This window comes from Phacochoerus africanus, chromosome X (genome assembly GCF_016906955.1).
Source record: "Phacochoerus africanus isolate WHEZ1 chromosome X, ROS_Pafr_v1, whole genome shotgun sequence".
Classification (NCBI taxonomy): domain Eukaryota; kingdom Metazoa; phylum Chordata; class Mammalia; order Artiodactyla; family Suidae; genus Phacochoerus; species Phacochoerus africanus.
In genome coordinates, this window is record NC_062560.1 from 7635953 (window position 1) to 7663085 (window position 27133).

Genomic DNA, 27133 nt, shown 5'->3' on the forward strand with positions numbered 1-27133 from the left:
CTGCACACAAGCTCTCCTCCGTGTGACCTACTGCAGGGCACGACGTATGAGACACCTGTCTCCAGGTTGTGCTCCCCGTACTGGGTTGGCCACCTTTGCAAAACATCAGATAGTCCTCGGCTTTTTATTAGAACATGAGACCTCCAGGAGTATACTTGATTTCAGTGACAAAACTTGTTCTTCTTTCCATCCAATTTGGATTTCCAGACCCACTGAACTAAGCTGAGAGTCCATTCCACGTCACTTCTCCATATGGTCACGAAGATAATTAGGAAGTGAACTAACTACATGTTTTAGGCAAGGGGGAAAGACATGACAACTCAAACTCTACCTTCCGCTAAAGTGTTCAAAGAGCCCAGTGGACGTGTTTATAATAGGAGGGCATCCAAGACAGAGAGATGCATGCCGACGTGCCACAGACCAGGCACGAACTGGGTAACAGCACATGCAAATGGCCCCCGAGATGTGCAATGATCCAACAAGGAGCAGATTATCTAAGCTACCTCACATTTTTCCTGCTGAGTACATACAAGTGGCATATTTTAACATTTTCCACTGTGTGTTTCTCCATGCACGGGAGGCTTTGATTTACCAGCTGTAACGAGCAATGGAAGCTTCTCAAAGTTGAGTGACTCATTTCACTTTGGGACAGTTAGGGCCAAGAGAATTAATTCAATAAAATGTTCTCAGCTGCACGCATGGCCGCAGCTAACCCATCTGCAACGGCGCCTGACAGATTCACCTTCAAGTAATTACATGTTCCAGAGAAGGAAAACATAAGCACAGATGGAAAACCTTGTTGCTGTCATTAAATAGGGCTGCTAGATCCAATGATGTGGAAGGAACAAAGGCACCTGGGCAGGATGGGGAACAGGTGACAGCCCTTTGGCAGTGACCCTCCCTGCAAACCAGGGAATCAGAGCATGTGGCTTGGTGGCTTGGTTCCACGAGTAAACCCCTCCCCGCTCAGCAACCCCTCTGCATCTTCCTTTTCTCATTTATTAAATGAAAATAGTAATACCAGGGACAGGGATATTCTGGAGAGAAAAATTAAAAGACATAATAAGGGAAAAGATCTTTGAAAAACGAACACTAGACATAAAACACTTTAAGGCAAGTGGCTGTTGATTAAAAATTGACTTTTGCACATAATAGCTGCTCAGTTAACTTTAGATGCTTCTGTGGGAGACCCAGGACCTCCTTGCTGCTAAATTCAGTGGATTCTGTACAGTCGTCACCCACTATGGCCTCTCCAGCTTTCTCGTGGCTTTTGTTAGCCCTTTTTGAAAAACCTCTCTTGGTTCAACTTTGTCACTGTCTTTAGACTCCAACCCAAACTGCAACTGCATGCAGGGTCTCCCACAGCGTGGCATCTGCTGCGCTCTCCAGAAGTTCCGTCCTGGGGTCAGCTCCTCTGCCCTGGTTGTCCCTGCCTCCCAAGTCATGCCCTCATCGCCACTGACCCCCATCTAGGGTGTCTTCATCTGAAGCCCCTTTCCTCAGCATCCCCTGAAAACCCAACAGTCATGTCTCCCCCTACAGGCAGCGCTGCTCAAGTCCACAGTCGCCTGTGTGTCATAAGCCACAAACAACCGCCACTGTTCTCTATCTCTTCATGCCCTGCTCTCACCCAGCTCATCCCAAGTCACCTGTTGGCCTTGGGCCGATGTCTTCAATCATTCACATCAGCCACAAAAAAGATGCTTTTCACACCTTCACTAAATTATTGCAAATAACTTCTCTTGATTTCCACGACCTCCAGACTTGCCTGCCGTTGCAAACTGGTCTTTCTAAAGCTGAAATCTTGTCCTGCAGAACTTAACACCCGTGCCCCCACCCACCCCCCGCCACCACCTCCATGCCTCTGCTTTGCCTCCAGGAGAAGCCAAGTCCTTGGTGACCTTGCTGACTTCCTGCGGTGGGTGGAACTGACAGAGCGCTCCCACACTCGCATCCATCACAGCAGCATCGGTGTGAGGTTCCACCTCCCACGGGCTGCGCCCCATCAGTGATGAAGTGTGATGGAAACACTAACACACATCCATTTCAGGGGGGGGGCAGGGGGCTCCTGTGCTGGCTTAAGTTCTCCCCGGGGGCTCAGTTGAACCTTCCTGAGAGCTCAAGGCCATCTGAGATGCTTCTACCCAGCCTTCTCTCGCTTCGTTTCAGGTCTGACCTTCCTGTGATCAGAACCCTCTGGCAGCCTCCCCCCAGTGCCTTCCTAATTTCCTTCCACACAGGCAGCTTCCCTAACAAAACCCTGGAGAGATGAATGCTGCCTTGATGTCTCCTTCCCAGGACATGAACGCACGTCACGATCATTTATGTTTCAGTTTTGCAAATTCCCACTTGTACCACTGGTTGCCGTCACGTGTTCTCACATTTTTCTCTTCTCTCTGTTGTCACTATTGTTCTGCTCGGGATCAGTTCCTGCTCAGAGACAGGGCATCCCTTTCTTTTAGCGAAATGAGGTGCCTCTCCTTGGTAATTACCTACCCTACCACGGACTCGTCTCTATTCCCCGTCATCGTTGTGGGTTTCCCATCTACTTCCCCTGTTACAACGTGGGCTTCTCAAAGGCATCCCAGGCAACGTCTGCACCTGGAGCCCAGTACAACGTATGACTTTCCACTTGGGGACTGGCCCAGGCTCACATTCAGATGTCGTCTGGTTGGCGGCTACTGCTGTGTAACACACCTTCCAAAACTCAGTAGCTTAAAACAGCCATCACTGTACTCTGTGCACTCAAGCAGAGGAGAGGGTATGTGCAATCTCTGTTCTATCCGGGGCTTCCGCTGGGGTAGCTCAAGCAGCTGGGGACGGCAGCGGTCTAGGTGGGGGCTGCAGTGTCTACCCGGGCTGTGGTGGTTCCTTGCCTTGCACGCCTCATGCCTGGCCTGGGATGGCTGAAATACACCATGAAGGACCAACGTCTCTCTCCACATGGCCACCCTGGGCTTCCTAAGAGCCTGGTAGCCTCAAAACAATCACACTTCACATGTGAGTGCCTTACAGAGGAGACGCTCTATGTGGAAGGGGGAAATAATCTTCTGACTGAGTCTCAGCAGTCCTAGAATGTCCCTTCTGCTGTATCCTACTCATCACAGCAGCCCCAGGCCAGCCCACCTCCAGGAGTCATCTGATGGTGGTCATCTGAAGACACGCGACCTCAAGACTGCATCTTAAATGAGACTTACCCAGAAAGACCTCCTTTTTAGATACTGCATCTCAAGTACACGATCCCTACTCGCAACTGTGTCCGCGTGTATTCCCTTCCCCACCTGTGTCAGCCTGTGATGTCTTGTCCACATGTCTAATTGTTTACGGACTACCCCTCTGCTAGAATATAAGCCCCGTGGAGACAACCTCACTTGAATTCCTCGCTCCCGACACCGGGCGTGGAATGGACTAGATGCTGGTTGTTAGGTGTGCAAACGAGAGAGAAACTTCCTAGGGAGCAACTTTGCCTCCTAAATTAGACCCAGTTTCTATACAAAGACTCTGCCTTCTGAACCCCTCTTAGTGCCAAAGACAACACGAAGTGCACAAAGCATCCATGCACCTCTGCTGAATGACAATAACAATCTTAGTTCTCACCCAGAAGGTCCCTGGAGGCGCATTCTTCAAGCATCTTTAGTGGAAACCATCTTTTACAGGAAAGGCCCCTGGAGAAGATCATGAGGCTATGACTCACACCCTGGATGCTTGTTCCCTCTGTGTCATAAGGAAGGGCCGCCTGCCATTACATTTCCTGCCCTGGGAGTTTATCTCCCGAAGGCCCAGCCAGAGGCAGAAGAGTGAAAAAATGAAGAGCAGTGGACCCTGCACAAGTCACTCCTCTCCTCTGAGCTCCTGAACCCCCAGACTTGTGTTCGCTGAGATAATACACGTAAAGAACTTGTTGCCAAGTCCAGTGTGAGCTGGGGGTTCCAGGCAGGACATGCTCTGCATCTCTAATGCCCATGGTTACAAAAGGGCCTTGTCTCTACGTCTGAAAGTCTACACTGGATGCATTTGACATGCTGTACATCGAAGGGAATGGATAACTTTGGTCTTTCCAAACAAAGAGGAAACGAAAGGACACGGGAAAGGACCACAAGAACCACAGCGCTCAAATTCCACCTGAACGAACACAAGTGAAAAATCCTTCTGTTGAGATGTTTGGTACTGGCTTCAAACTGATTCCTAACTGGCCCCGGGAGACGGTGGGGGTCACATTCCCTCTGTACATGAAGGCCATCAGAACAAAGCAAGGCTGACTTCTGTTAATTTTCTAAACTACACTGTCCGAAAAAGGTCACAGAGAAAGAATTGGTATTTGTAAGCAAACTAATAAATCATAAACACTTATAATATTATAATTCTGGACACCACAGAGACAAAAAAAAAAAAAAAGAGATTCCAAGACTTAATGCAAGCAAATAATGCTACGTTCACTGGACGGACCTTTCAGAAGCATATTAAGAAAGCTATTTCAAAGGCACAAACAAAAATGTACATCCTGCTCAAATACCCATGACCTCTAGTTTCATGCATGGAAGAAAGATAATCTGGTTTATAAATCACACTGGTCACTAACTTATTCTTTTTCCCTTCCTCCTACGCTCAAGATTTTTACCCATTCACCAAATAATGAAAAGTTGTCCCAAAAAGGAGCCAGATGACAAGAGAACTACAAAATAAAAGCAGTTCCTTTTTGCACACAAGATTCTCTTGTCAGCTTGTGGATAGCTGGAAGGAGGGGACCTCATATTTAGATCACATGATGTTATGCCTTCTCTCGCCTGTTCATAGTGACACGTGCAAGTATGTTCTTGCAAATAAAATATGTGGTATCAAGAAGTAGAGCCCATTGGAAAGACAATTAAGTGTGAAGAAAAGGACAAAGGGGGCACTGATGATTTGGGGGGCAGGCAGCACATAAAAGGTATGGAACTTGGTTGGAGTTCCCGTCGTGGTGCAGTGGATAACGAATCCGACCAAGAACCATGAGGTTGCCGGTTCAATCCCTGCCCTTGCTCAGTGGGTTAACGTGAGCTGTGGTGTAGATCGCAGACACGGCTCGGATCCTGCGTTGCTGTGGCTCTGGCGTAGGCTGGCAGCTACAGCTCCGATTAGACCCCTAGCCTGGGAAACTCCATATGCCGTGGGAACAGCCCAAGAAATGGCAAAAAGACAAAAAAAATAATAATAAGTCTACAAATAACAAATGCTGGAGGGGGTGAGGAGACAAGGGAACCCTCCTGCACTGTTGGTGGGAATGTAAGCTGGTACAACCACTATGGAAACAGAATGGATGTACCTTAGAAAATGATACACAGAACTACCATATGACCCAGCGATCCCACTCTTAGGCATGTATCTGGACAAAACTTTCTTTAAAAAAAAAAAAAAAAGGTATGGAACTTGGTGAAAAGTATGCTATTATTTTTTAAATATTTCTTCATTAGATAATACAAGTGTATAATTGTTCACTATATGAAAATCACATCAAGACCTCTTTTCAGTTTAGGTAATACTACACACGAGGAGTGAGCAAACTTTTTCCCTTGAGGGCTAAATAGTCAAAATTTTCCTCTGCTGTTCTAGCATAAGCATGGCCACTGATGAGAGGTACGTAAATGGTTGTGACCACATTCTAATAAAACTTTATTTACAAAAGCAGATGGGGGACCAAATGTGGTCCATTTGTGGTTATTTGCTGACCGCTGCAATAGAACATCATAAAGCTATGGTTCCTAAAATAGAGACAACTCTACAAGTGAAAACATACTCTAAAGTGCATGTGCACAGGCTGAGGAAGGTGAGAAAAAGGCACTCAACATCATGTCTGTTTGGCTCCATAGTTAGCAGCTACTGAAGACATAGGACTCTGTCCTGCTGTTCCCTGATGGTCATTCCCTGCCCCCCAATCCCTTGCAACCGCTGATCTGCTCTCCATGACTAGACTTTGTCTTTATGAGAATGTGAAATACATGGAATCACCTAGTATGTCATTCTTGGACATGGGCCGCCTCCCTCATGCAAGACCACGAAAATTCATCCCAGTTGTTGCGCGTATCAAAAGTTTGTTTCATTTTATTGCTGAGTGGTACACAATCGTATCCAGGCAGCTTTTTTTTTTTAAAGTCCATTTGCCTGTTAAAGCGAATCTGGGTTGTTTCTAGGTTTTGACTATCACAAATAAATCTGCTGTGAACATCTGGGTAGAGATGTTTGTGGAAACAGAAGTTTTTGTTTCTCTGGGGTAGATACCAAAGAATGGTTCCACTCTGTTGTATATGAGGCGTCTATTTCACTTTATACAAAACTGCCAAGGCTTCTTCCAATCCAGAGGTTTTCTAACCATTGCACCTGCTGTTTTTCTACATTAGGAGGGAACATCCAGCCAGGGAAGGTCCCACACGTGCTGTCTGAGCGACCCCGAGCAAGCTCTTCAGCTTGTTATCACCGACTAACTGCTAATGCCATCTTCTAGGAGTTCCCACTGTGGCTTAGCGGGCTAAGAACTCAACTAGTGCCCACAAGGATGCGAGTTTGATCCCTGGCCTTGCTCAGTGGGTTAAGGATCTGGCATTGTCATGCGCTGTGGTGTAGGTCGCCAATGCGGCTTGGATCCAGCATTGCTGTGGCTGTGGTGTAGGCTGGCTTGCAGACATAGCTTGGATCTGGTGTTCCTATGGCTGGTGTAAGCCAACAGCTGCAGTTCCAGTTCGACCCCTAGCCTGGGAACTTCCATGTGCCTCAGGTGCAACCCTAGAAAGACAAAAAAATAAATAAAATTAAATAAATAAAAGCATTATCTAGTTTTAACGATGGGAATCACCATGGTTCTTATTTCACAAGGTTCCTGTGTATTAATGAGATGATGGGGGCTAGAGACTTAGGCTGGTCTCAACCAGGGCAACTCCATTCCCAGGGACACTGGCAATGCCTGGGGACATTTTCACTTGTCACAACTGAGGGAGACCCTATGGGCATCTGATGGGCAGAGACCAAGGATGCTGCTAAACATCCTACAATGCACAGGATGGCCCCTATCCAGAGATTTATCTGGGCCCAGATGTCACTGACTCCAAAGTTGAGAAGCACTGGTCTACACATAGAAAACACCCAACAGGAGTTACTGTCGTGGCTTAGCGGTTAACGAATCTGATCAGCATCCGTGAGGACGCAGGTTGCATCCCTGGCCTTGCTCAGTGGGTTAAGGATCCAGCGTTGCCGTGAGCTGTGGTGTAAGTTGGAAACGCGGCTTGGATCCTGTGTTGTTGTGGCTGTGGCGTAGACCAGTGGCTATAGCTCTGATTGGACCCCTAGCCTAGGAACTTCCATATGCCAGAGGTGCAGCCCTAAAAAGCAAAAAATAAAAAATAAAAAAAAATAAAATTTAGATTTTTAAAAATTACCAAAAATCAAGAAGGAACGAAGGGACATCACTACCAATCCTACAAAAATGAAAGGATTATAAGAAAAAAGAAAGAAAGAAAATCCTCCACAGATGCCCACGACATCATCAGCATGATATTTATTCAAACTCAGCATATTACTCAAGTTACTCAAGAACTCCAGGCAAGTAAACTCCTCAAAAGGAATACAGACTTTAAAGGAAAAGACGCAACTCAGTATCTTCCTGAAATCAAGGACGTGAATATGTAATTAAAATAAATCAACACTGATTTTTTTTTTAATTTCTTGAGAAAATGTCTGATTTTAGGAAGCTCCCTTGAACACCCTGCATTTGTCTAGAATCCTAGTCTGATTATCACCCATTCTAAAAACAATAAAGAACAAATATTTCCACATTTCCCCCCACAAAATAAATTATCTTTTCAAATCCTAAAACGCACTGTGAAAGAAACATTTAAATGCTACTGGTCATCCATTCCAATCAGGTCTGTACAGACAGAGCTGACTTACAAGCACAGAAGACTCCTATAGGTCTAACCTAAGATGAAGCTGAGATAATGAAAGGAAAGCATAAAATAGTCCTGCTGTACAGAGTGAATTTCACAAGGGTTTGTTCCCTCAGGGCCTCTTCCCCGGCCTTATTCTCTCGGTAGATATGAACAAGTGAAATGCAACACTACGTCTAAGCCCATTTAGCTTGATCAGTGCATTGCCTCAGTCAGCAGCACGACTCTGGGCTTCCTAGACCTGCGGTCTCTTCATCTGCACACAGACCCCAAGCACCGTCAAGGCCCCTTCTGGGTCAAATGTGCTTTGGGGAGGGCCCACCCCAGTCACTGGTAGAACAGTCCTTGGGCAGAGGCCGGGGAGAGGCTTGCAGCCACCTCTCCACTTCTCCTGCAAGACCCAGAGCAGCTGAGAGCAGTAAACCAGCTCAGGTCAGCCAGCCTGGGCTGCCCAGGTAAATCAGATGCATGGAGGGACTGGCAGAAAAATGAGTTTGTTTCTTTACCATTTTAAACACATTTAGAATTTACCCAAAGGGCATCGAGCAGCCTTTACAAGAATGTTAATGTGATTTTATTTGCATTTATTGTCGGCCCTGTTTTTTTTTTTCTCCCTGTTTTGTTTGAGACAGCTTTGTTAAGATGTAAGTCACATATGCAGACCATTCACCCACTGAAAGTGTGTAATTCAGTAGCATATTCACAGAGTTGTGGAGCCACCCCCACAACTGATCTGACAGCATTTCATCACCAAAAACAAACCGCGTCCCCCTCCTAACCAGCCCACACCTCTTCACATCTGGTTGGGGACTGCGGATAACCGATCAGGGTAAATTTCATAAACCCTTCCAAAGCTGCCCGGGTCTGCTTTCCCCTTTTAACATGATGGCCCTTCTGGTGGTGGTGGTTGTTCTGATCTCGGACTAGATACATTATTGCAAGGGCAGGACTAGGCGAGGAAAAACTGGCCTCCAGGACAAAATCTAAGGCAGCACCAAAAGCACTCAGTCATCAAGAAAAGGAATACTGTATTGCAATACTGAAAAAATTAAAAATGGCATTCCCACGGTGGCTCAGTGGTTTACAGATCTGACCAGCAGCCACGAATGTGGGTTTGACCCCTGGCCTCGCTCGGTGGGTTAAGGATCCGGCATTGCCAAGAGTTGCGGTGTAGGTCACAGATGTGGCTTAGACGCTGTGTTGCTGTTGCTGTAGCTGTGGTGTAGGCTGGCAGCTGCAGCTCCGATTCAACCCCTAGCCTGGGTACTTCTACATGCCGCAGGTACAGGCATAAAAAGACAAAAAAAAAAAAAAATTCAAATGGACATAAAATCTCCAGAATTATAAGTTAGAATCCCCTAATCCTTTCTGTGATAAGCCGTTATTATAAAAACAGGTGGCCAATCCATGGGCTATAGTTTACCATGAATTATGGCATTATAATATTACATATCTTTGATGGTTAAGGACATCTTTTGATCCGTTTTGGGCCTTAGGTAAGTGCCTCACGCTCCTGACCCCTGTCCCAGCCTGGATACTGTTTTCAAGTTTTTTCCCCTTCATTTTGCCCTTTCCCTGATAAGGGTAAAAAGAAACAAATGTAAAAGCTTAGGAGAAGAGAAGAAAGAAAATCAGATGATTCACAAACCGAGTTGCCAGGCCTCTGAATAAAGGAGGCCTTCGTGGAAACCTGCTGGAAGAATTCCCCTCCAAAAATGACAATTAAACACACAGAACTTCTTCAGCAACGATGCCCTAAGGGACATGTTACCAAAACTGATGCTGCACGATGAATTCATTAAAACAGTCTTATAGGAGTGCCCATCTGGCTCAGCGGGTTATGAACCCGACTAGTATCCATGAGGATGTGGGTTTGATCCCTCGCTCAGTGGGTTAAGGATCCAGCATTGCCATGAGCTATGGTGTGGGTCACAGGTGCTGCTTGGACCTGGCATTGCTGTGGCTGTGGCGAAGGCTGGCAGCTGCAGCTCCGATATAACCTCTGGCCTGGGAACTTCCATATGCCGCAGGTGCAGCCCTAAAAAGCCAAAAGAGCAAAGAACAAAAACACTATCCTGTGGACATGGTACATACAGGGGTAGTAAAAGTTGCTGAGGCTAATTTATTAAGTTAGTAAAAATTACGAAGGAACATAAAAAAGCAGAGTAATCTAATCAGGCTCTGGGACTGAGCCACCTGAGAAAAATATAACCTAGGAGGGAATAATTTCAGGAGTAAAACCCAGAGGAAGACAGGAAAAAGAGCCAATGATAAATGGCCCAAAGAAGCCGTTTTGTTTGGCAAAAAGCAAAGGAAAATGGTGTTTGACTGTGTAAACGAAAGGATATGGAAAACGTCAAAGAGATGCCAGACTGTGCATTCAGGGCCTCAGTGAACTTGCTCCCGACCCGATAACCTCACCACCACAATCTCCCCCCCACAATGGGTGCTGTTTCTTTGTTTCTTTCTCTTTTTCTTTTTATGGCTGCACGTGCAGCACATGGATGGTCCCCAGGCTGAGTCATATCAGAGCTGAAGCTGCAGCCTAGGCCACAACCAGGGCCACAGCAGATCTGAGCTGTATCTGTGACCTAAGCTGCAATTTGTGGCAACGATGGATCCTGAACCCACAGAGCGAGGCCCGGGATGGAACCCACATCCTCGCAGTGGCAATATCAGGTCCTTCACCCACTGAGACACAGTGGGAACTCCAGAATGGGTGCTTTTAAAAAACCTCTCGTACGTCTGATTCAGGAGCCCTGGATGGGGGACAGACGTCCTGAACACAGCATGAGATCTGGTCCACAGCCTCCGTCAGGCCCGGAGGCTCCTGCTTTCTGTGCTTTGGTGCTTCAGCAGCAAGACTGTGCCGCTTCCGTGCTTGCCGAGACCACAGCGCTTGGGTTACACCTGCGCTGTTGCCCTGGAGGCAGTGAATGTCTGTTCCTCTTGCAGGAGGGGGCCCTGTGATGAAGCACAGGCCTTTCATGACAAGCCCTGCGTGGCTTCCTCCCTTTCGGGGTTTTGGCGCTGCTGTTGTTGCCCGTGGTGAGATCCACAGCGTATAATATAAACTACATCATGTCCACCACATGTAAGCGTGCAGTTCAGTGGCTCACTCAGAGGACTGTGCGACCGTCGCCCCATCCATCCAGAACTCCGTCACCTCCCCAAACTGAAAGTCTGCGCCCATTAACCACGAACTCCCCAACCCTCCTCCCCCGGCCCTTGGTGACCCGACCAGCCTCTACGTTCTGCCCCTGTGAATGTGCCAATTCAAAGTATCTCAGAGACGGGGCATCCGACAGCGTTGGCCCTTCTGTGTCTGGTTTATTCACTGAACACCATGTCCCGCAGGTCCATCTGTGCTGCAGCTGCTGTCAGAACTTCTGAGACTGACTATATTCCAATTTACAAACATGTCACATCTCATCGATGCCTTCCTCCATGGGTAGACACTTGGGGTATGACGCACCACGCTACTCTGAAAATTAATACACAGTATCTGAGTCCCCGTTTCCACACCTTTGGCTTGTCAACTTAGACTGGCTGGGTCATAGGATGATTCTCTACTGAATACTGGAGGATCTTCAAGTGAGACGCACTTTTATTCAGCAGCAACAACATCGAAGGTTAAAACCCTTGACCTATATGTCCATTATTATGCAATTTCAATAAATAGAAACTAAACTCGTAAGACTGCCTGTGAAACCCTCTACAGAGCTTTAAACAAAGACACAGCACTTAGGGAGGCAAAGGATCCAATCCCTGGTACCTGGCTGAATAACGTGACTCCTGATGCCACTGTTGCAAGTGCATCACGTGACAATGGATACATCCTTATTCTTTCGAAATTAGACTAGTTTTAGAAACATCTTGTTAAACTTTACTTCTAGTGAAGTATTCAGTTTTATACGGCTATTTGTAGAGGTTTAACTGCGGGGGTGGGGGGGGAATCCTGATGTTGAAAGTGAAAGCCCTGCCACACCAGGCACAGGCACGAAACGGGAGTGAGACGACACCCCATCGTTCCTGCACGCTTTAGCCCACATCTGCACTAAAACCACCTCCATCCACCCCCAACCCAGAGCCTCTCCACAAGGCTCCCCTCTTCCCCCACTAAATCTAATGACATATCAGGGAAAATGGTGCTTCTGCCTTACAAATACGAAGGGAATTGTTTATCATCTGCCAAGGTGGGTACAGATCCTTCTAGGTGGTGACTCCTACTTGAAGTGGGGGTCAGAACGAAATGCCATCTGCACACCCCCATCTAGTCACCCCATCCGTGCACTTGGAAAAGTGATGATGACACGGGGGGCACAGAGCCTGTCTGATCCTTAGTGAAGATTGCCACACCAAGCACAGGCACCTTGGAGCTGCTCCCGAGAACATTCTCTCTCAAGTGCACTCTGGAGTTTGGAGCCCCAGGACGGCAGAAGCCTGCCCTGGGGAGGCCAAGGCACTCTCTGGATGTGTTCAGAAGCCAGGTCTGACACATGCCCACGGCATCGAATATGGAAGTCCCATCAGATACATGGCCCTGCTCCCAGCTTGTCATCAGACGCCTTCTAAGACAAGAAGAAATGGCAGCTCTTTTGCAAAACAGCCAAACCCACTGTAGCAAACCCAGCGCTGACCCACATGCAAGCTGAAAAACAATCCTTTCTGTTTTTTTTAATTTTAGGGAAAAGTTGTCTGTTCTCCAGCATCAGTGGACCAGCAACACCCACCATGCCTCCAACCACCATCTTCCACAGTGCAGAGACAGCGATTTGCTCTCCAGCACCCATGCGACCTAATCAGCCCTGCAGCTAAGGGCTCGTTTCCTTCCCTCCGCATTTACTGAGCACCTCTGAACCCTGCCCTGTTCTTCTGAGCTCCCGGGAGAAGCCTGTCAGAGAGACCTCAGGAGGAAGGGTGTGCCAGCAAGGAGGAAGAACGATGACCAGCAGGCAGGCAGGTTAAGGGGCAAGATCGCCAAAGAGCGTGATGAGAGCTGGGAAGACAGTGAACCCTGCTTGGCCCGGGGCTGGCAGCAGGGCTGCAGCTGGTGGGCAGCTCAGGGGAGAGGAGAGCGATGAGTGAGAGATGCGCTGCCCGCAGGAAGGTCCTGAGGAGGAGCCTTGCACACATAGACCAGGACATCCAAGGCCCCCAAGGCCTGGCTGAGGCGTGGGAGGGCACACAGACAGGCACAGCCCCCACCTGGGAGGAACCCTGCTGGTCGTCGTTCTTTGCCTGCCTGCCTGCTGGTCATCATTCTTCCTCCTTGACAGCACACCCTTCTTCCTGAGGTCTCTCTGATGGGCTTCTCCCAGGAGCTCAGAAGAACAGGGCAGGGTTCAGAGCTGCCACTGGCAGGTGAGCTGCAACCTGGGTAGAGGAATGTGACCCTCACAGCGGATCTCCCGGGGAGGGATCTGGGGAACACATACCCTGCCCTCCCGCTCCTCTCTGCCACCTCTGTCTCTGGCCACGGTTCACTGTGGGGCCACCCATGGGTGCCTCTGGTGCACGGCCCTCCAAGCAGTAACCTCTGGGTGGACAGGGGGGCAGGGAGTGCAGAATGGCGCTGGAGGGGCACAAGGACCAGCACAGCCCTAACCTTCAAATCTGGAAAGGCACCCAGGTGGACAGCTGGGCTCCCCACGGTGACGTCTCTTACACACTTAAACATTCACCACCGGTAAATCATGCCATGTGCAGCAACGATACATCATGCCATGTGCAGCAACATGGACGGACCTCGAGATTCTCATACGAAGTGAAGTCAGTCAGACAGAGACAAATGCCACATGATATCACGTATACGAGGAATCTTAAAAAAAAATGATAAATACATGAACCTATTTGCAAAACAGAAACAGACTCACAGGCGTAGAAAACAAACTTACGGTTACCAGAGGGGAAAGGGAGGAGGGGTAAATTAGGAGGTTGGGACTGGCAGACAGACACCACTATACCTAAAACAGATAAAGCACAAGGACCTACTGTAGAGCCTGGCGAACTGCATTCCAGCATCTTGTAATAACCGATCACGGAAAAGAGTCTCGCAAAGGCATAAGGGAATCCCTCGGCTGTACACCTGAGACTAACACACCACTTTCAGTCTGCTCTGCCTCAATTTAAGAAATGAAATAAAATGCAATCCAGCAATGATGAAGCACTGCTGATGGGCCGGCTTCTTTTCTCCAGGAAGCTCCAAGTTCCTTATGAAGCCGGCACTGAGAATCCTCTTTCCCTGGGGGCTCAGCTGCTGGCTGGGCTGACGCTGTCCAGAAGCGTGGGGCACAGCCCTGCTCCCTACGGGGTGGGGAGGTGGGCAGCTCCCTTCTGATGTCCTAACCGCTGGAGCCTCCACAGACCCTCTGGGACAGGAGACTCGGGCAGCAAAATGCGTCATCTTTCCTACAGAGAATTTCTGTGATGGGTTACATTCACTCATGGCACAATTACGACTCAAGTATAACACTGTGGTTTCCAGCCTAACAGTATCTCTTTATGCCTCCTTCGTGAAAAGGCTCTTCAAGCCTGCAGACAAGCATCCCAACCCTTAACGAGAAGCACCTTTTGGGAGTTCCTGTTGTGGTAAAGTGGAAACGAATCTGACTAGTATCCATGAGGACGCAGGTTCGAGCCCTGGCCTCACTCAGTGGGTAGGGGATCTGGTGTTGCCGTGAGCATGTGATGTAGAGACAAATATTTACTTCCCTTAAAGAAAGAAGAGAGATGTGGCTCGGATCCCGTGTTGCTGTGGTGTTAGCAGCTATAGCTCTGATTTGACCCCTGGCCTGGGAACTTCCATATGCCCCGGGTGTGGCCCTAAAAAGCAAAAAGAAAAGCAATTTTTCTCCAGAAGGGACTGTCCCTGTCCATCTCACATCCTCTTCTAGCCCCAATCCTTTGCACAGCTCCTGACTCTTATTCCACACTTACTGAATGATACATTCCGGAAGGATGTTAGCACCAAAAATTACATGTCCATGGTGACAAAAGAAATTCACTGCACAAAGTCAGGAGGAGAGCCCTGATAACGTCAGAGTCACACACAATCTGGCTGAAAGGTATCCTAGGTCTTGTGGGGGGAAGGCGAGACCATGCTAAGAAGTCTCCTGGACGCACACTAGTGGCGAACACGTTCCCGCATCAGCAAGAGGAAGGAAAGCAGGAGGAAGGTATTGCTGAAGTGTGTTCGTTGTGCTGCTGTGCGTGGTGCAGTGTCAATTCTACAGTGGGGTGTAAATGTGTAAAACTGTGGTCGTGTTTACCAAGCACAGGTTCAGGGGGCCAACTGGACTTGGATGTTGCCCACGTACTGACGGTGGTTCAGGGCACTCGCTGCACTAAGTGACAGCTCAAAAGTGCATGGTTAGGCAGCTGCCTGAGCAGACTGGGGGGCCAGACATTTGGCCAGATCAGTCAGTGCATTGCAGGAGCTAGGAGCCTTACCCCAAACTGGGGACCAGGAGCCTCTGCACACGTGCTTTGCAGGAAGAACCGGATCCCATCGACAGGAAGTTGTGCTTCTGCTGAACGGTATGAGATCCAGGAGCAAACTGTGCAAAGCCTTCACCTTGACGACATGTCGGTCACACGCCCTATGGAAAAGTCCATCTTGTGGGTTTCGAGCGTTTGGGATGAGTGCTCATCTTCAGCAGCTCCACCAGCATCCTTTCCCCTTTCAGGTCACATCTTCTGTCACAAGTAAGCATTCCTCTAGAACCAGTGAGAGGCTCAGAGGCACAGCCCCAGCAGGATGCCGGTTGCAAGGATGGAAAGAGGAGGTGATAAGGTGCAGAGCGGGCTCTGGAATCCAAGGGCCCAGGTGACAGGCAACTCCCTTGCAGCCTCGGAGCTTGAATCTGTTTTGCATTTACCGTGTGATATTCGAGTCAGTGTAGAATCGCTCTGACAGCCAAGCTGCAGGGTATCCTCTCAACCCAGGGGTTACTCTTGTGTCTCCAGAGGGCAGCCCTGTTTTTAGTTTTAGGGAAGTAAATATTCTTCTCTATCAGCCCCAAAGATACCATGCGTCTCCTTTGTACAGCCAACATCACTACAAACAGGTGATAATCATTAATGTCCCAAAGGGCATCTTACTTTGTTATTGTCCATTTAGCAGGGTCACTGCTGATGATTTTCAAGGACACCACCGCCCATGTTCACTGCCCACTCAGATAAAAACACCTGCTCCACCTCCCACCCATCTCCTCCCAGAAAAACTTTAAGAAGGAGATGCACGTTCCTGCTTCTGTCCAAAAACACAGCCTATGTTTCTAGACCCTGTTTCCTATTTTTCCAGCATTCAGTCAGACAGATTTCTAATGTGAAGGAATCTAGGGTCCTGCTCGGCAACTGTGACCTTCCCAGGTCGTCTCTGTGAGCCTGCGGTTGTCCATAAGCTGCTTCTTGCTCTGTGAGCTCCCCGACATTCAGTGGATACCTTTCCCTCTTTTTATGGAGGAATAAAGGCAGGCTGCATCGCCCTGTGGGAAGGGACCTGCCTCCCCTCTCGTCTGCTTGACCCTGCCACAAAGCCCCGAGACAGCCAGTCGTCTGCCTCCTTCTTTTTTTTTTTTTTTTGTCATTCTCATTCATGGACCTTGTTGAGTGAATAAATAAACGTATGCATGAAGAAAATACATGGTAGTGGCAGAACCTGGCTCCCTGTCACCACGCTAGCTATCATCTCAGCATGTCTTTCTTTCCCAGTTCTACTGAGATGCCATCAACAGACAACAGTGTTTAAGCGGTACGATGCGTTGATTTGATGTGTTTATAGTTGCAACATGTTTGCCACCAGCGAACGAGCTACCATCTCCATCTCTTCATCAGTGAGCACTTCTTTTTGGCTGTGAGAACATTCAGGATCTATTCCCTCAGCAACATCCTAGCTCACTGGACAGTCCAACGAGCTTAGAATCACCATGCCGTACCCTGTTACTCTTCTAACTGCATGTTTGTACCCACCGGCCAACATCTCTGCATTTCCCCACCCCTAGCTGCTGGTAACCACCACTCGATTCTGTGTTTTCCAAGTCTGTCTTTTTCGATTCCACATAGAAGTGAGATTGTACAACATTGGTCTTTTTCTGGCTTATTTCACTTAGCAGAACGCCCTCAGGGTCCATCTGAGTTGTGGTCAATGGCAGGATTTCCTTCTTCTCATGACTAAACATTTACACTACACACACACACACACACACACACACACACACCCCTTCTTTATCCATTCACCCACTGCAGACACTAAGGTTATTTCCATAACCTGGTTCTTATAACTGATGCTGTTGTTAATGGCTGGATTTCCTTCTTCTCATGACTAAACATTTACAATACACACACACACACACGCACACCCTCTTTATCCATTCACCCACTGCAGACACTAAGGTTATTTCCATAACCTGGTTCTTATAACGGATGCTGCCATGAACATGGAGGTACAGATGTCTCTTCAAGATACTGACTTTGATTTCTTTGCAGACGTGCCCAGGAGTGGCCATGTTGGGTCACATGGTAGATCTGTTTTTAATTTTTTGAGGAACCTTCCTACGATCTTTCATAGCGGCTCCACCCATGTGCATTCCCACCAAGAGGGCGCAAGTGTCCCCCTGTTTCCACATCCTCACCAACATTGGTTATTGCTTTTTCTGCCTCATTCTTTGACTAGCCACGTCACTACTTCTTCATCCTTTTGGCGTTTTATTTTCCATTTGAATTTATTTTCCTTCCTTTTTTCCTATCTAATTTTAGACCTGTCCAAATTTAGCTGCAAATCAAAAGGGTAGGGAACATAATCTTTTGGAAAATCACTCTTCTCCCCTTGAGGACTGAGCCTGTAGCACCTTTGCCCTCACGTTGAGACGATTACTGTTGTTTTATTTAATGTTCTAAAGCCTGCTACGTTTCTAGACTGTGAGTTTCTTGAGGATAAGGAATGTGTCTTCTGTATCTTTATGCTCAGGGCCTGACACAGGGCGGATTCTCAACTGCAAAGTGATAAAAGTGGGAATAATTTTATATTCTCCCCTAAAATAGACACCATTCTTTCCATTGACAAATATGGAATGAGAACCAACTATGCTTCAGGCATGGGGATCCTGGCACAAGCCGTGCAGACCAGTTTCTTTCGTTCCCTGCTCACTTGGAATTTAAATTTTAATAGAGCAGATGGACCAAAAAAAAAAAAAAAGATACAAACATGTGAGAAGTGTGATTTCATAGGGTTGTGTGTGCTCTGAAGACAAGAGCACCAGGCAGTATGATAAAGAAGTGGACAGAGAGACAAATGGTCATGGACAGACTCACGAGTGGACTCTTAAACTGTGAGAACTGGATGATTTAAAAAGAGCCACCCAGGTTAAGACTGATGCCTGGAAAGAATGCACAAGCCAGAAGTTGAGAGGTCTCTTTTATTCGGCGGACATTCTGAGGACTTCGGCCCGAGAGATGGGACTCTCAAAGCACAGTGAGGGACTCCTCTGAAGAGGCCAGCTGGGCAGCCGGGGTATAGATGGGTTTTCCCATCAAAGGCGAGGTAGCCAGAACATCAACAGATTCCTTTTAAGGAAAGAAAATGTGACATCTCCAGTGAATGACCTTAGCCTTTCTTTGTACGGGAGGAAGTGAGCGTCTGTGCTCACGGAATCATGGCTTTGATGTGCCCCTCGGCTCTCTAGGGCCAGCATCCTCTGGGTCCCCATCCTGAGTCTCCTCAGGGTGCCCTGTGTGGGGTGGGGGTGAGGGGCGCTGCAGCAGCAGACATTCTGTTTCCATCCTGACCTCCCTCCGGGCTCCCTGTCTGGGAGGTTGCAGTGGGATGGCTTGATGGCTGCAACATCCTTTGTTTGCTGATATGGCAGCCAATATTTTTCATTCACAAGACCTAGGAACCCACAGAAGGAAGAGCAAGCGCCAAGGCTGTGTGGGAATAATAAGCTGGCATCCTGAAGAAGTGGGGAGAAGCAGTGTGGCCGGGGTATAATTAGGGGCTTTGAGGAGGGAAGACGTGAAGTCGAAGAATAGCAGAGCCGCTGGGCAAGCAATCACGTAAACGGACAGTGGTTAACAGGGGAAGCAAGGACCCCTCTCAGGAGCAGCAGGAGAAGGCAGCTGGGGTGTCCTTTCTGAGGCTATCGACAAAGGTAAGAGAATGACACAATGTCCTCTGGGTGTCACTGGCAGGACCCTCACGCCCACCATTCATCACGGACAGCTCCCCAGGGTCTGGCAAGGGGGTGTCTTTACCATGTGGAATTATGGGACTGCTGGGGAGGGCCTGTCAGCAGTCACTGACAGTGGCTGCTGCCTCCCGAATCCGGCCTGGGACGTTCCATCCAACAAGGGAGGATCGCAGCATGCAAAGGGGAAAAATAACCGGCCATACCTTATTGTCTCTATCTGAGCACATGACTAATGGGAGCTATAACCAAGAACTCAGAAAAGAAACACGCCTGGAACTGCCCATATCTGGAAGTTCCAAGATAAAGAAGCACGCTTACTAGCTATATATAAATAAACGAACTAGATGTGATCTCATACATGTCAGGCTGGCAAAGACATGATGCGGGTGATAAAAGCTGGGGTCTGAGGAAATGGAAACCCAAACCCAAGGCTGATGGGAAGGAGAACTGGTACGGCCCCTTTGGAGGCGATTTTGTAAAATCCAAGAAAGTCCAAGATGGGCAGAAGCCGCAGCCCAGCAATTGTACCTCCAGGCCTGTGCCCTCGGGCCATGCTCCCAGCCACCCACAAGGAGGGCCAGACACAGATGGTTCCTGCAGCCTTTCTTCTTAGAGCAAACAGCACATCCAACCAGCCCAAAAGCTGAGACTGAGCCATAGGGAAATGGATGCCTTATGATGCTTTCATAAAACGAAATACCTCCTGACAATTAAGACAAAGAATCCAGAGCTACTTGTGTAACGATGGGTGAACTAGAAAACACTGTGTTTTTTTTGGGGGGGGGGTGAAGCTGTCTTTGATGAAATAGATCATTTGTATGAATGTTTTAAAATTCAAAACAACGCCCATGCTGTAAAAATCGAAGATAATATAAATGGCACTGACTGACTCTGGAAGGAAGGGAGATGATGACAGCTAGAGAACCATATCTGTCACCCTGGGTTCCTGTGAAAATGCGCGGAAGCAAAATGACCAGAGGTGAAAATTGCATTAAATCTTTTTGCTCGGTACCCTTAAGATACCATTTCCTAAATGAGATTCTGGACCATTCAAGGCTCTGTCAGTACTAATAATGCAACTCCGCAGTGGAAGGGTTGGGGAAATTAGAGAGGTCACTGTTTCTTAGTAGTTGGGAACTCTGGTTGCTAAAAAATGCATGTGACCTCATGTGGATTGTTGAAGGGACAATACAACCCTTCATAATTAATAATGTTCACAGGTTATTAAGAGTTTCTTAATAAAGAATTGTGACCTCAAGCTCTACCCAAGTCATCTCACGCTCGGCTCTTAAAAATAATAATACATGCTCTGTTAACCCAGGAAGGCATTTCCTGCTGTTTTATCTAAAATCTTATTAACAACAGTTGTTCTGTTAGCATTCATGAGAAGAAGCAGAGAAATTTCTGGAACAGAGATGTGGGCTGCAGCTTCTGAAAAGAGAACAACCCCAAGGAAAAATGCAAAAGAACAAAAAAAAAAAAAAAAAACAAAAACACAGACCTGGATGAGTTGGTAAGGAATTTGTTTCCGATCGTTTCAAGAGTGTTATTTAATGGCATCCGTGCACCTGACTAAGCTCCTCTTATCACGGATGGTAAGGACATGTTTCTCTTTGTTTCCTTAAATGATCGTGAAACTGTAAGTATGTTTCTACTGACTTTCAATGTTGGCGAAATAAAATTGAAATGTGCAATCACAATGGGTCATAAGGAGGGTTTCTAGTTATTATTCATGTTTTCCAAACATATCATTACCAGGAGTGACATTTCTAATAACAAGGTTCCTCCTTCCATCTTTTGGGATACTAAATAAAAATATTCACAGCTAGGTCTTTAACTCTTTGCATTTTGTAGAGTACCCGTACTGATCTCACGTGGGGGATGATCTGCAATCGGTATATAAACGAACTCGGCACAAACGATGGGAAAAGTCAGCCATCAAGCATTTCATATTCCTTGCTTCCTGTCTTCAGACTCCTCCTTCACCCCGTCCATACCATATGACACAGAACGTGCTTAGGGTAACACCGTCCTCGTCCAAATACTTGTTCATAAACAAAAAGAAGGAAAACTGGTCCTTCAGAACAAAAAAAGAAAGAAAGAAAGAAAGAAAGAAAGAAAGAAAGAAAGAAAGAAAGAAAGAAAGAAAGAAAGAAAGAAAGAAAGAAAGAAAGAGCACTCCTGGGCATCTATCTTGACAAAATACTATTCAGAAAGATCCAAGCACCCCTATGTTCACTGCAGCACTATTGACAAGAGCCAGGAGTGGAAACCACCTAAACATCCATCGACAGATGAATGGATGAAGAAGATGTGGTCCATATACACAATGAAATATCCTCAGCCATAAAAAAGGACAAAGTAATGCCACTTGCAGCAACACAGATGGAACCAGCTATTCTCACGCTTAGTGAAGTATGTCAGAAAGAGAGAGACAAATACCATATGATATCACTTATTTGCAGAATCTAAAATATGGCATAGATGATCCTATCTATAAAACAGAAACAAATCACGGCCAAGGAGAGCAGACTGGTGGCTGCCAGGAGGGAGAGGGAGGGAGGGAGATGGACGGGGAGTTTGGGGTTGGTGGATGTAAACTGTGACATTTGGAATGGATGGGCAAGGGGGCCCTCCTGCACAGCACAGGGAACTGTGTGTGATTTGGGTCACTTTGCTGTACAGCAGAAATGGAAGAAACACTGTAAATCAACGATGATTTTTTTCAAGCAAAAAATTAAAAAAAAAAAAGCAAGTCCCTCCAGATTTCTCAAATTGATGCATAAGCCTCACTGTGCAGAGATCCCAGGGATGGGAGGAAACATAGCCAGGAATTTAGATGAGCATAGGAAAAGAGATGTATTCTACTTTCCCTGCCAGTTTTCTATTGTTTAAATAGATGCTCTCCAGTGAGAATTTCTATTGTTCTGCCAGGTAATGAATACTGAAGGAGACTCCTTTTTGCTTAATCAAACAAGCACACCCTCTCAAGAAGCACACCCTCCTTGGGATACTAAGGGTTTATGTGAATGAAACAAGTTAGCCCTTCAAGAACCCCAAGTGCCATGTGTAAATGTGACTCTCAAACTCCTTAACCTCATAGCAGGTGAATTCTCTGAGGTGTTTGCTCAGAAATACATGATTAAAGAACTGCCTTATTTAGGGTCTTAGGAAATCCTCAAAGTTGTAAATAACTAATTAAATATTATGATATTTAAAGCCAAGTGAATATCATATGTAGCTTACTATCATGTTGAATTTTGGCATGAAGAATTAAAAATTTGGTTAAAAGGGAGACTGATTTTGGTCTAGCTTTCAACTGGATCATTTCTTTTTTGAACCCCGCCGGAGCAGAAAACGCCACGTTTTCCCAGCACGCATGTACAAGTTAATACAAAGATTGCCAGCCAGCCATTTTCCTTCAATCATTCCTTTATTTGCCTATAAATGTTTGAGCGCTTCCTACATGGCCAGATTGGCAGTTAAGGCTGGGAATTATGCAGACTACAGAATCAGAGATGCTGCTGTTATCAAAAAGCATGTGGAGCAGCAAGTTAAGGATCTGGCATTGTCACCTCAGCAGCCCAGGTCATTGCTGTGGCACAGGTTCGAGCGCTGCTCCAGGAACTTCCACATGCCATGGGTGTGGCCAAAAAAAAAAAAAAACAATAAAAAGCATGGATGGTGGTGGAGAAAGTGCAGAGGCTGAGGGAAAGGGAGAGAGAGAGAGAGAGAGAGAGCCCTTTCCCTGAGCCACTGGCGGAGAGGGTTTCTACAGGTGGACGAGGCAATGCAGAGACTTGAGGAGAAGTTGAGCGGTGGGTCCTAGAGATGCAGCAGCAGCAGGAAGAGGGTCCCTGACAGAAGCCCCAAGACAGAGCCTGCTGCAGGACCAGCCACAAGCCGCTGCAGCTGACAGCTGGGACTGGAAGCAGAAGCCGCTGGGGAAGCCCTGCAGGTCAGCTTAGGGACAAGACGGAAGCTATTGAATGTTTGGAGGAAAGCATGGGTATGAACGAACGTCCACTCTGAAAGAATCACTCTGTACAGAAAGGGAAAGAGGGGAACTCGGCAGGGAGGAAGTGTGCACACGGCACCTCAGCCAAGAGATCAAGGTCAGGACCACAGGGAGCAGGAGACACTCCCACCCATGTCACGCTTCACCTCCAGGATGTTCCCGCCCAAGCCCCCAAGCCCAGCCCAGGGGTGAGAAAACAACAGACAGACCCAAACGGGGGTCTTTCTAGTGAATACCTGACCACCCCTCCTCAAAACTATCATGACAGACAAGGAAAGAACCTGGAAGTGTCACAGCTCAGAGGCGAGAAGGAGACGGATGACTAAACGCGACACAGGATCCTGGATAGGGTCCTGGGACAGAGAAAGGTCATTCGGGGGAGAACCTGGGACGTCCAAACACAGTCTCTGCAACACTTCATAGTGTTGCATCCACGTTCATTTCCCAGCTTTGAGAAATGTGGGCATGAAAACTGTTAACCCTGGGGGAAGCTGGGCAATGGATGTGTGGGAACTTTCTGTGGTATCTTCAAGTTCTCTAAATGTGAAAACCCTTCTAGGGGAGTTCCCGTCATGGAGCAGTGGAAACAATCTGACTCGGAACCATGAGGTTGCGGGTTCAATCCCTGGCCTCGCTCCATGGGTTAAGGATCCAGCATTACCATGCGTTGTGGTGTAGGTCGCAGATGCAGCTCAGCCTTAGCGTTGCTGTGGTTGTGGTGTAGGCGGGCAGCTGCAGCTCCGATTGGCCCCCTAGCCTGGGAACCTCCATATGCCATTGATATGGCCCTAAAAAGACAAAAGACCAAAAAAAAAAAAAATTCTAGGAATTCCCAGGTGGCTCAGCAAGTTAAGGCTGCGGCACTGTCACCAAAGTGGCTTGGGTTGCTATCATGGCGCAGGTTTGATCCCTGAACTTTTGGATGCTGCAGGCATGGCCAAAAAATGACAGCAAGAGGGCTAGTTAGACAGGAGCAATGGCTTGGCTGAGCGAGGGAGGAGTAGAGGAGAGGGCAAATTTTGGACACACTTTGAAGAAAGAACTCAAGGGGTCTGCTGAGGGGCTGGGTGTGGGCAATGAGAGGGAGGGAAGAGTCGGGGTGTTCAGCGTCCAGGGGCCTGGGCAACTGGAAGCATGGAGGAGTCCCTGAGTGAGATGGGCCACTCAGGGGTGGAGCTGGCCCCTGGGAGAAACCAAGGGCTCACTCTGTATGTGTGAAGTCGGAGACGCCTGGTAAGAGTCTGAGCAGAGAGGCAAAGCGGATACATTGGAACGAATTGGTCTTGAGCTCAGAGGAGATCCCGGCTTGAGATACAAATGGGGCATCATCAGCAAGAGGTATATAATCCCTGAGAAAGAGGGAGAGAGCCCACAGGGACCAGATGGTGGGTGCTCAGGAGAGACAGAGGGAGGGAGGCAGGGAAGGGGGAAGGCAGGCCAGTAGGTGGTCTTGTCCATCCCCGGACAAAACTCCTGCAACACAACTAAGCCTTTCGTAGAGCAAAAGGATGTGTGATGGAGCCTTCCTGGTCAGGATGTTGAATAGCCAGGCCAGCTGGGGTGGGAGCTTGTGATGGAATTCAGTGTGTGTGTGTGTGTGTGTGTGTGTGTGTGTGTGTGAATTCAGTGTGTGTGTGTGTGTGTGTGTGTGTGTGTGTGGATACACACTATGTAACACACATAGATACGGATGCATTTCACTCCGCACAGCATCTTTCCTGAAAAGAAGGACCCTTCGGAACCTTGTACACACTGCTGGTAGGAAGGTAAGTTGGTGCAGCTGCTGTGGAACACAGGATGGAGGTGTCTTAAAAAGGCTAAAGACAGAACTACCACATGATCCAGGAATCCCACTCCTGGGAATACAACAACAACAACAACAACAAAAAACAAATAAAACCCCCAAAATCCAAAAAACATTAGTTCAAAAAGATATGTGCATACATGTGTTATAGTAGCATCATTATTACAACAGCCAAGACATGGAAGTAACCTAAGCAGAGAAAAAGGATGTAGTACACACACACACACACCAGAGTAATACTGAGCCATAAAAAAGAATGAAATTTTGCCATTTGCAGCCACCTGGGCGGACTTGGAGGGCATTATGCTACGTGAACTAAGTCAGCCAGAGAAAGCCAATTACTACATGATATCACTTACATGTGAAATCTAAAAATTACCACAAACTAGGGAAGATAACAAAAATGAAGCAGACTCATAGATGCAGGAGCAAACCAGTGGTTGCCAGTGGGGAGAGGGAAGGGGGAGGGGCAATACGGGGGAGGGGGTTGAGGTGCACAAACGACGAGGTATAAAATAAGCTAAAGGATACATTGGAGAACACAGGGAATAGAGGCAGTATTTTACAAGATAAATGGAGGAAAACCTTTAAAAATTGTGAATCACTCTACGGTACATCTGTAACTTATTTGTTATTGTATAGCAACTATACTTCAATTAAAAAAAAAAGAGTCCCTTTCGAAGATCCCTTGGCATTTCAGAAATTTTCCATCATCGGCTGCATCCATTCTTTGATACTCCCTTTGCAGAGCAAAAACCAGGTAAGGGACCTTTTTTATGCCAAAGGGCTTCATCGGGATCTTAGGACCACTGACAGGGGGAATGACAGGGGTTGGGGATTCAGGAAACACTCCTTCAGCTTAAGAAAATAATAAACTCAATAAATCAAATCTACGCCCAAAGGCGGAGTTCAGAGGATTTCTCGCAGTCAATGGGCCCTTTTTCCTCTTTCCACGTCAGCCTCCACATGCCTTTGTGAGCCCTGCAGCGAGAGGTCTGCATCACACTTCGGGGCCTGCACAGCCCCAGGTCGCAGTCCCGGGGGATTCCCTTACTGGGAGACTTGACTGCAGTCAGATACGCGGGTACATGATTCGTGCTCCTCTTGCAAGCGGGTCTTTTTCAAACTCTGGAATCTTACAGAAACAAGGGGGGCATTACTCCACTTACACTTCTCTTTGCTTCATCTGCTTAGTCGTGTGTACACAGTCCTTCTCAAAGCTATTTCCCTAGGTGCTCAGAACGAATCCAAATGGGCACTTTTTGCTGGGAGAACACATCCCATCTCCCCATGAAGATGCGTCCTCTCTCCTCCCTCTGCCGAGAGGCATAGATACAAAGACACATTGTAAAGAGTGATTCAGGTGTTGCCCTTTTATTTATTTATCTTTTTTTTTTTTTGGTCTTTTTAGGTCCGCACCCACAGCATAGGGAGGTTCCTGTGCTAGGGGTCCAGTTGGAGCTACAGCTGCTGGCCTGCACCACAGTCACAGCCACGCAGGATCTGAGCTGTGTCTGTGACCCACAGCACAGCTCATGGGAACACTGGATCCTTAACCCACTGAGTGAGGCCAGGGATCAAACCCGCGTCCTCATGGATGCTACTCAGGTTCACTAACTGCTGCCGCCACGATAAGAACTCCAGGTAATGCCCTTTCAAAGGATACTGTCAAGTAAACAAATCTGGACTTAGCACAGAGAGCCTTGCTTAGAAAGGATTCCTGCAAGGGAAGGAGGAAGGCAGGGCTGCTGCAGTCAAGGACAGTGTCACGTGTAAGAAGGAAAGCATTCTGACCCTGAATGCAGTGTCCCCAAGAGCAGGCACAGAGCATTTCCATTATGAGAAGGAGGAAGCGAGGCTAGACAGAACCAGGGGCAGTGGACGGAAGGGTGGCCGGACTGGGCAGCAGCTCAGAAAATGGCTGACCCCAGGCCAGCCTGCCCTGGCGGGGGGGGCTTGTCTGACGGCTCAGGCTGAGGGTGGGTCCCTTTCAGGGATCTGGGGGAAGGAGAGACGCTGAACCAAAGTTTGATTCGCAATTGTCTCCCTCTGTCCTGGTGGCTGTAACAAAAGGGCACCTTCATCACATCACATATGCATGTGTATCAAATCACCACCTTCAACTCACACAACGTTACACATCAATTACATCTTAGTGAAGCTGGAAAAACTGGCACAGACCGAGTAGCTTATAAATAATGGAAAAATG